Raw genomic sequence first — 9,429 nt, 5'->3', positions numbered from 1 at the left:
TATACTACATGTAACAAATAAATTACATTATTTTTTCTTAACACTGATGTAGCTCCAGCAATACAATTATTAAAAATACTGATTGTTGCAGCAAAATGTGTCGCTCTAGTAACTGAAGCAGGAAACTACAGTGGAACAGGGAAATTATAGCAGTATCAGTGAGAGATATAGGTTCTTTGTTGGTGAAATTCTGAGAAATGAGTACTGCAGTTATAAATTTTGAAAGTACAGGTTGAGCGTCCTGAATCCGGCAACCTCGGGACCGAGGCCAAGCCGGTTTTCCCGGACTTCGAAAGGTGTTTCTGATGTCCGAATTCCGGAAATATCGCAACCTGGGCTCGGGCGTTTCCGGACTTCAGACATCAGAAACACGTTCCGAAGTCCGGAAATGCCTGGGCCCAGGTTGCGGTTTGACAGGGTGTCCGGATTCCTGAACATTTTACGGATTCCGGACGACCCCTGCCACCAATCGTCCCGGAGTCCGGATCATTCCGGAACTCCGGATTTTGGACGCTCAACCTGTATATACTCAGTTTGTAACATGATGGAATACTGCATAATGCAACGGTGAAAAGAAGGAAATCTGAAATACAAACATAAAATGCTGGAAATATACTGCAGATATGTCTGTAATGTATTATCACATGGTTCAGTATGAGCATGCTCAGTTCGCTCTGGCCCAGTAAACAAGCACACAAGACTAGCAACTCATCGTGTCTCTGTCCTTCATTTGTTCTACCCACATATATTGCAATGTCAACATCTGGAAAAGAGAGTTTAATGTTCCCAGTGCAGACTCTTCAGATGAAGAACTCAGTTCTAACACACCCATACAGTAAACCAACCTTTCACTTTTCAGATGCAGAAAAATCTACTCTTGTCGTTCTAGCATTTTCTATGTACCTGTATAATATAAAGACAGCCTATTTTTAACAAGTAGGTCACTCAACTCAATGGAACAGTGGGGGGAGTTGTAAGAGGCAGGTACTATGAGGCATTCCATATGTAACAGTAATTCTTGTGGGAATCTATCCAGAGATGGCCACCAAACTATAAAAATTGTGAAAGTGGTAGGTTTCACTGTTTATGAATTTTTAATTTAACAATTCAAACCACAATGGGACAAGTTCAATAGTTCACTCCCGCAGAAATCAATCACACAAGGCACATTCAACTTTGTTTTGCTCACTGCTACAGCTTACTTAACACGGTATCTGTTAATTACTTTTTACTTCAAATACAAACGTATTCACATTCCTATGAAAAACTATTTTGGATGTGCATGCATGCAGAGTATACCAAAGACAGTAAAGAGTTCACTTAAATTTAAATGTAATTTTATGTCAGATATTAAAGGCTTCCTAGTAGACCAATGGACCAAATTCTCAGCATTAAAATTGTAATATTTGTTTAGTTAAATTGATTATTTCAACAGCCAACCACTCAAGAAGCAGTTGATTTTCGGTAAATATCACATTTTTGATTCCTTAAGTTTTCCTAAATATAAAATGTGATTTTCAGAATAAAATTATTTCTGTAAAGCATACTTTCTAGTAGTCTACTTAAATATATACCCCAGATAGGAATATTAACTTTGTCCACAACGTCCCAAGCATTATCTCAATGGATTAATTGGTCATTTATATTATTGCTGTGATAGGACCTTGCTGTGCACAGATTAATTGTCACATTTGTCACCATAGCAACAGTGACCATACTTCAAAAGTAATTAATTGGCTGTAAAGTGCTTTGGCACAACCCATGGTTTGTTTACAACTCGATAATTAGTATTGTTTCCGATATGACAATGAAGCATGGGCCCAGATATTTACTGGGGCGGGGGGAGGAGTTGTGGTCGGGAAACCTGGAAGGGTGGGTTTCCCCCTAATGGTGTGGAGTTTTTATTTTTTTTAAACAGATTTCCCACCCGGAAGTCAGCCTGATTGACAGGCTTGACTAACTGTCAGGTGGAGAAGCCTGCAGAAAAGGCCATAGCCAAGGATCAGGTAAGTTTCATAGTTGTTGGGGTTAGAAATCGCCAGGGCTGAAAGTGAATGTGCAGGTGCAGCAAGCCATTAGGAAGGCAAATGGTATGCTGGCCTTCATTACAAGAGGATTTGAGTACAGGAGTAAAGAAGTCTTACTCCAATTATATAGGGCCCTGGTGAGACCACACCTGGAGTACTGTGTACAATTTTGGTCTCCTTACCTAAGGAAGGATATACTTGCCATAGAGGGAGTGCAACGAAGGTTCACGAGATTGATTCCTGGGATGGCGGGACTATCGTATGAGAAGAGATTGAGTAAACTAGGCCTGTATTCTCTTGAATTCAGAAGAATGAGAGGGGATCTCATTGAAGCATACAAAATTATTACAGGGCTTGATAGGGTGAATGCTGGGAGTGTGGTGTATGTAACCTGTTCCACCTTAAGAGAACTTAAGCCTGTTCCACCTTAAGAGATGTACTACTTTCTCTGGCTGCTGTATACGTAATACCGGTGGTGACCACCGGTATATAAACACTGTGTAGTAATATTGTATTTAGTATAGTCCTGACCTCCAACCAGTAAAGACCTGTTGAACTTTAATCTTGTAGTCTGTGTTAGTAATTACAACTAGAACACACAGACTTAACAGTGGCGACGAGTCCGATTCTTACCCTGCGGCAGTTTATATCCACGGCGGCTTCGTCCACAGAACGGACGTCGAAGAGAGGCTTCCACCCTCGTCACCCTGCTGGAAGACACGTCGCGCGGCAGACATCGAGAAACCAGAGTGCAGAAGACATCCTGAACTCGAAGCCTCCATCAGCGGCTGTCAGCTATCTTCTTTCTACCTCGGTGGTGGGTAAGCCGGGCAGCGACGCGACCAGAAAGTCGGCTGCGTTGGCTGTACAGACGGGGAGGGAAGACGGAGGAATAAGGGCGGTGAGATCGATCGCGACCGGAGATAAGGGCCGGGCCGCATTCGGGCCGAAAGGCGCAGCGCGGGGACATCGATCGCGGCTGGTGATAAGGGCCGGGCCGCATTCGGGCTAAAAAGGCGCAGCGTCTGGGGCAACTGAAGGCGCGAGAGCCGCGGTGAAGCGGAGACAGCGTCGGGGGACGGGTGAAGACCGCCAAGCGCGGGAAAACCGCCATTTTGTAGGCGGAGGACGAAGACAAGAGCGGGAAGCTGCCATCTTGGATAAAAATAAAAATAAATTAAATTGCAACGATGCCTAAACATGGGAACATTAATACCTTTGATAGCGACATCGAAGATTGGGCCATGTATGTAGAACGCATACAAAATTATTGTAAAGCAAATAAAATCCCAGATGAAGAGAAAGCACTAACATTATTAAACTTAATGGGTGCGAAGACATACGGGCAATTGAAACGCCTTTTATCACCAGATGAACCGGCGGATATGACGTTCGAGGAGATTGTTACTGTCCTGAAAAATCATCTAAACCCCACGCCGCTGATGCTAGCGGAACGATTTAAATTTTACAGCAGAAGGCAGCTGAAGGATGAAAGCAATGCTGAATATTTAATAGAATTGCGTAAGCTAGCAAAGTACTGTCAGTTTGGAACGAGACTGACAGAGGTGCTACGAGGTAAATTTGTGTGTGGTTTATTAAAAGAAGATACACAAAAGCAACTGCTCGAGGAGAATGAGCTGACGCTTGAGAAAGCGGTCACTATGGCAGCAGCACACGAAGCCGCAGCGAGAGGCACGGCAGTAATGCAGCTACGGTCACCGGAACTCAGTACAAATAAATTGGGTTTGAGTACTGTAAAATGTTATCGTTGTGGAAAGACAACGCACGATCAGAACCAGTGTTGGTTTAAAAACCAAGAATGCAGAACGTGTGGCAGGCTTGGCCACATAGCTAAAGTATGCCGGTCAGGAAAGAAGACCAGCAACAAAAAGTCACCGCAAGGAAAATACATAAAGGTACACAAGGTGACAAAGAACAGTTCGACCGAACAGAAGTCAGATTCAGACGCTAGCAGTAATGAACTGGGTAGCTTAAGAGTACACAACGTTGGTAAGGATGCAGATCTCCAGACAATTTGGGTCACCCTTCAGATAGCAGGAGTCCAAGTAAAGATGGAATTGGACACTGGATCGGCATTGACGGTCATGAATAAGAAGGATTACAAACGGTTATTCCAACATATTCCCCTACGGGATACGGAGATTATATTGAAAACATACACGGGGCAAAGAGTGTACCCCATCGGAAAGATAGAGGTAAAAGTGGTCCACAAGGGCGAAGAAAGCCAAGTAATGGACTTATATGTGCTACCTGAAGGAGGTCCACCACTACTGGGACGGGAGTGGATTAGGAAAATGAATATGGACTGGCACTCCTTGAAGGCACTAACGGTAGATTCCGGGGAAACAGATGTCAAACCTAAACGATTGTCCAAAATATTGGATGATGCTAAAGAGGTGTTCCAGCAGGGACTGGGAACACTGAGAGGAATTACGGCAAACATCAAGATTGATGAACATGCACACCCAAAATTTTTTAAAGCCAGACCGGTACCCTATGCAATATGACCTACTGTAGAAGCGGAACTGGAAGCGCTAGAACGTTCAGGTGTACTGTCTAAGGTAGATTGGAGTGAGTGGGCTACGCCCATTGTTCCCATTATGAAACGTCCTTCGAGCAACAAGCCAGGAGAACCAGGGAAGGTTCACATCTGTGGAGATTTCAAAATCACCGTTAATCCGGTGCTTCACACGGTGCAGTATCCGCTTCCGCGGATTGAGGATATTTTTGCTTCGTTGTCTGGCGGGAAACACTTCACCAAGATAGACCTGGCGCAGGCGTACTTGCAGATGGAGGTTGAAGAAGAGTCACGCCAATACCTCACGATCAACACGCATCGAGGTTTGTACCGGTACAATAGGCTGGTTTTTGGAGTGGCATCGGCTCCAGCAATTTGGCAGAGGGCCATGGAGCAGGTATTACAGGGAATTCCAGGCACACAATGTTACCTGGACGATATTCTGATTACAGGTGATGGTGATGAAGAACACCTCGCAAACTTGGAACTGGTGCTCAACAGACTGAAAGAGTATGGATTTAGAGTTAATCGGCAGAAATGTGAGTTCTTCCAGAAGCGGATCTCGTACTGTGGTCATGTCATTGACCGGGAGGGGCTTCATAAGTCTCACATCACACAGAATCACAGAAACCCCACAGTGCAGATAGAGGCCATTTCGGCCCATCGAGCCTGCACCGACACATATCCCACCCGATCCCTGTAACCCCACGTATTTAATCCCCCTAACACTAAGGGTCAATTTATCATAGCCAATCAACCTAACCCGCACATCTTTGGACTGTGGGAGGAAACCGGAGCACCCGGAGGAAACCCACGCAAACACGGGAAGAATGTGCAAACTCCACACAGACAGTCACCCGAGGCCGGATTCGAACCCGGGTCCCTGGCGCTGTGAGGCAACAGTGCTAACCACTATGCCACCGTGCTGCTCCTGACAAGATAGAGGCAGTTGTAAAGGCTCCCGCTCCGGATAATGTCTCTCAGTTGAGGTCGTTTCTAGGATTGATTAACTATTACCATAAATTTCTACCAAATCTATCCACGGTACTGCACCCGCTAAACGCTCTTTTACAGAAGGGGGTACCATGGGAATGGAGCGAAAACTGTAAGAAGGCATTTCGCAAAAGCAAAGAATTGATCACCTCAGAGGAAGTGTTGGCTCACTTCAACCCGACACTGCCTATTCGGTTGGCTTGTGATGCTTCTCCATATGGTATTGGGGCAGTACTCTCACACAAGTTGCCAAATGGCACGGAAAGGCCAGTCGCGTTTGCATCCAGATCATTGACCGCCGCTGAGCGCAACTATGCGCAGATCTTGTATGGGGAGTGAAGAAGTTTAATCATTACCTGCAGGGCCAAAAATTCACACTTCTGACAGACCATCAGCCGTTGGTATCCATTTTTAACCCTAAGAAGGGTGTTTCAGTGATGACAGCACAGCGTCTCCAGAGATGGTCCCTTTTCCTAGGGGCACATCAATATCAAATAGAATTCAAAGGTACGAAGCAGCATGGCAATGCTGATGGGCTGTCGCGCCTGCCACTACCGGAAGAAGAAGAAACGACGAAAGTTGACCCTGTTGAGTTATTTCATTCGATCATCATCGAGTGTTTACCAGTCACCAATGCAAGTATTGAAAGAGTAACCAGGAACGACCCGACACTGTCCAGAGTCTACGAGGTGACAGTGAAAGGCTGGCCAACACGTGGTGATCCTCTGTTACCGGCATTCTCGGCAAGGCGAGACCAGCTGTCTGTCTGCCATGGTACTTTGATGTACGGGACAAGAGTGATTATTCCTCCCAAGTTAAGGGAAAGAGTTCTAAAAGAACTGCATGAAGGTCATCTGGGGGGAGTTAAGATGAAAAGTCTTGCTAGGGCTTATGTATGGTGGCCGGGTATTGACCAACAGATAGAGGAGTTGACGAAAAGCTGCGCTGGGTGCCAAAAAGTGCAAAATGCACCTCCGATCGCACCACTACACCCATGGGAATGGCCTTCAGCCCCATGGCAACGCGTACATATTGACTTTGCTGGTCCATTCATGGACTCCATGTTCCTAATTGCGGTGGACGCACATTCCAAATGGCCAGAAGTGATCAAGATGAATACCACTACTTCAGAAAAGACAATTGCGGTGTTAAGAACAATATTCGCAAGGAACGGATTGCCAGAACAGATCTGTTCGGACAACGGACCACAGTTCGTGTCGGAAGAATTCCAAAAATTCTTAAAGAAGAATGGGGTGAAACATTATACCTCTGCCCCATATCATCCGGCGACAAACGGGTTGGCCGAGAGATTTGTCCAAACATTCAAAAAGGCAATAAAGGCCATGAACGATGATCAGATTCCGCTACAGCACAAGGTGGACAATTTCCTAATGGCATATCGAAACGCCGCTCATGCAGTGACTAACCAAAGTCCTGCCATGATGTTTTATAACAGGAGGTTGCGGTCCAGGTTGGACTTGTTAAAACCAAATGTGCGGAGGGAAGTGGAAAACAAACAGTTCCGGCATATTAATAACAAGACCACTCGAAGTTTCGACGTAGGACAACCAGTGTTGGCAAGGGGCTATGGAAACGAAAAATGGCAGTCCGGAACAATTCGGGCCAGACAAGGACCTCTGATGTACACAGTAGATATTGGTAACAATGTGATAAGGCGTCATGCGGATCAACTGGTAGAATCGAGAGCAAGGGTCGAACCCATGGTTGCGACAGAGACAACTGTGGAAGACGTTAATGAACCTGAAGCATCTACCTCGGCAGGGAATGTACCTGATGATGATAACACCCAATGCATGGGAGACCAACTAGAGGAGTCACCTCAGCAACAGGAATCAGAGACCACTGAAAGGCGTTATCCAAACCGAATCAGAAGGCCTCCTGAGAGACTGAACCTTTGAACTGTTTATACCTGAAGTTATATATGTTATTATGTTATGTTAAATGGGGATATGACTGTTAAGCTAAAAAGGGAGGATTGTGGTGTATGTAACCTGTTCCACCTTAAGAGAACTTAAGCCTGTTCCACCTTAAGAGATGTACTACTTTCTCTAGCTGCTGTATACGTAATACCGGTGGTGACCACCGGTATATAAGCACTGTGTAGTAATATTGTATTTAGTATAGTCCTGACCTCCAACCAGTAAAGACCTGTTGAACTTTAATCTTGTAGTCTGTGTTAGTAATTACAACTAGAACACACAGACTTAACAGGGAGAATGTTCCCCTTGGCTGGGGAGTCTAGAACCAGGGGCCACAGTCTCAGGATAAAGGGTAGGCCATTCAGGACTGAGATGAGAAGAAATTTCTTCACACAGAGGGTGGTGAATCTTTGGAATTCTCTACCCCAGAGGGCTGTGGAGGCTCAGTCATTGGGTATATTCAAAACAGAAGTCGATAGATTTCTGACTAGTAAAGGCATCAAGGGATATGGCGATAGGGCCGGTGAATGGAGTTGAGGCAGAAGATCAGCTATGATCTCATTGAATGGCGGAGCAGGCTCGAAGGGCCGAATGGCCGACTCCTGCTCCTATTTCTTATGTTCTTATGTAGGTAGAGCATGGTTTGTGGGGGGGTGGTGTCAGGGGTGATCACAGGGGCAGGGTGCCCAGAGATCGGGAGGGGTTCGGAGAGAGAGATCGGAGACCAGGGGCAGAGATGGGCGGGTCGGGGGAGAGTCAGAGAGTGGGGGAGGGGAATGGTTGGGGGAGATCGAAGGGGGAATCAGAGAGAGGTGGGTGGATTCAGGGGGGAGAGGGGAAGAGAGCCGGAGATCACGGGGGATATCTGGGTGATCATGTAGGGGGGTTAGGGGGGCGATCGAGGAGGTGTGGGGGTGTTTGTTGGGCTGGGAGGAAACACACCTGCTCCTCATAGCCCACAAGCAATGCTGTAAAGGCACTTAACTCATGGATCCAGCCTTTCTCGCCTGTTTTTACCTGCCGGTTTTCCTGAGGCCCGGGAAACCTGGACCACAGTGGTTAAAAATAGAAATATTTTTTTAATTAAGGCACGCAGCCTCCTTAAAAGGTTTCAATGACCGATCCGTCTCCTGAGAATGGATTGGTCGCCTGCCCCTCATCCGTCCTCTGTTAAAACCGGAAGTAGACGGGTTGGGTTCCCGTTTCAGATTTTTAACTTTTTAACCTCCCACCCGACCCAAACCCATCCATTTTTGGGGGGTAAAATTACCCCCCATTATATGAAAAGTTGGCACAACCAATAAAAAATTAGACATAGTTACATCTATGTTCATAACGAGCCCCAATAGGCTGAAACTTAACCCTCAAGAGTCTGTTATCGGATAATCAAAGGACAGTTTTTACAATGTAGGTTCTACCTGTTAATTGGATCCCAGTGGCTCAAGCAAACTGGTATAGTGCTTAAACCTAAAACAAGTGTACATTATTGTTGTAAAAGGATTTATTTCAGTGCCATGGTGTATGAACTGAAAACCTTATTAGCCACTCAAGGCACCTTGGAATTCCATAGTACAGGAAACTTTGGTTTATCCGGCGGTTGTATGTCCGGAATACTCGATCTAACGGCAAAAATCAGGAGCCGTTTTCTATAAGTTTTTTTAGTTCTCGTTGCTTTTTTCTTCCCCAGTCAGGCACTGCAAGGTCTGTAGCTATAGCAACAGCTTCAGCTAGAGATGCTTGCAGCTGCAGCCGACTCTTTAGAAGCTGTTGCTAAGCAACAGTGTTTGTTGTCAGATACGGAGATGAAAACCTCCGTATGCTTCAACATTAACTTTGTATGTCCGGCAGTTTTGATAGATCGGCAACAGCTCGGTCCCGTCGGTGCCGGGTATCACTAAGTTTCCTGTAGTCCAAGAGTTAATGTGAAGAA

The 9,429-nt window shown here is 45.7% G+C and overlaps 1 protein-coding gene across 3 annotated transcripts in view; it reads right to left on the bottom strand.

Annotated features, from left to right (window-relative positions):
* Window positions 1-9,429, bottom strand: part of tiam1a (TIAM Rac1 associated GEF 1a) — a 358,747-nt gene that overhangs the window by 230,142 nt on the left and 119,176 nt on the right. The gene's annotated exons all lie outside the window — the stretch shown is intronic.

The sequence above is a fragment of the Somniosus microcephalus genome, chromosome 14 (genome assembly GCF_052327205.1).
Source record: "Somniosus microcephalus isolate GS21.2 chromosome 14, FLI_Smic_1.0, whole genome shotgun sequence".
NCBI classification, from domain to species: domain Eukaryota; kingdom Metazoa; phylum Chordata; class Chondrichthyes; order Squaliformes; family Somniosidae; genus Somniosus; species Somniosus microcephalus.
This window is presented reverse-complemented; position numbering and strand designations above follow the sequence as displayed.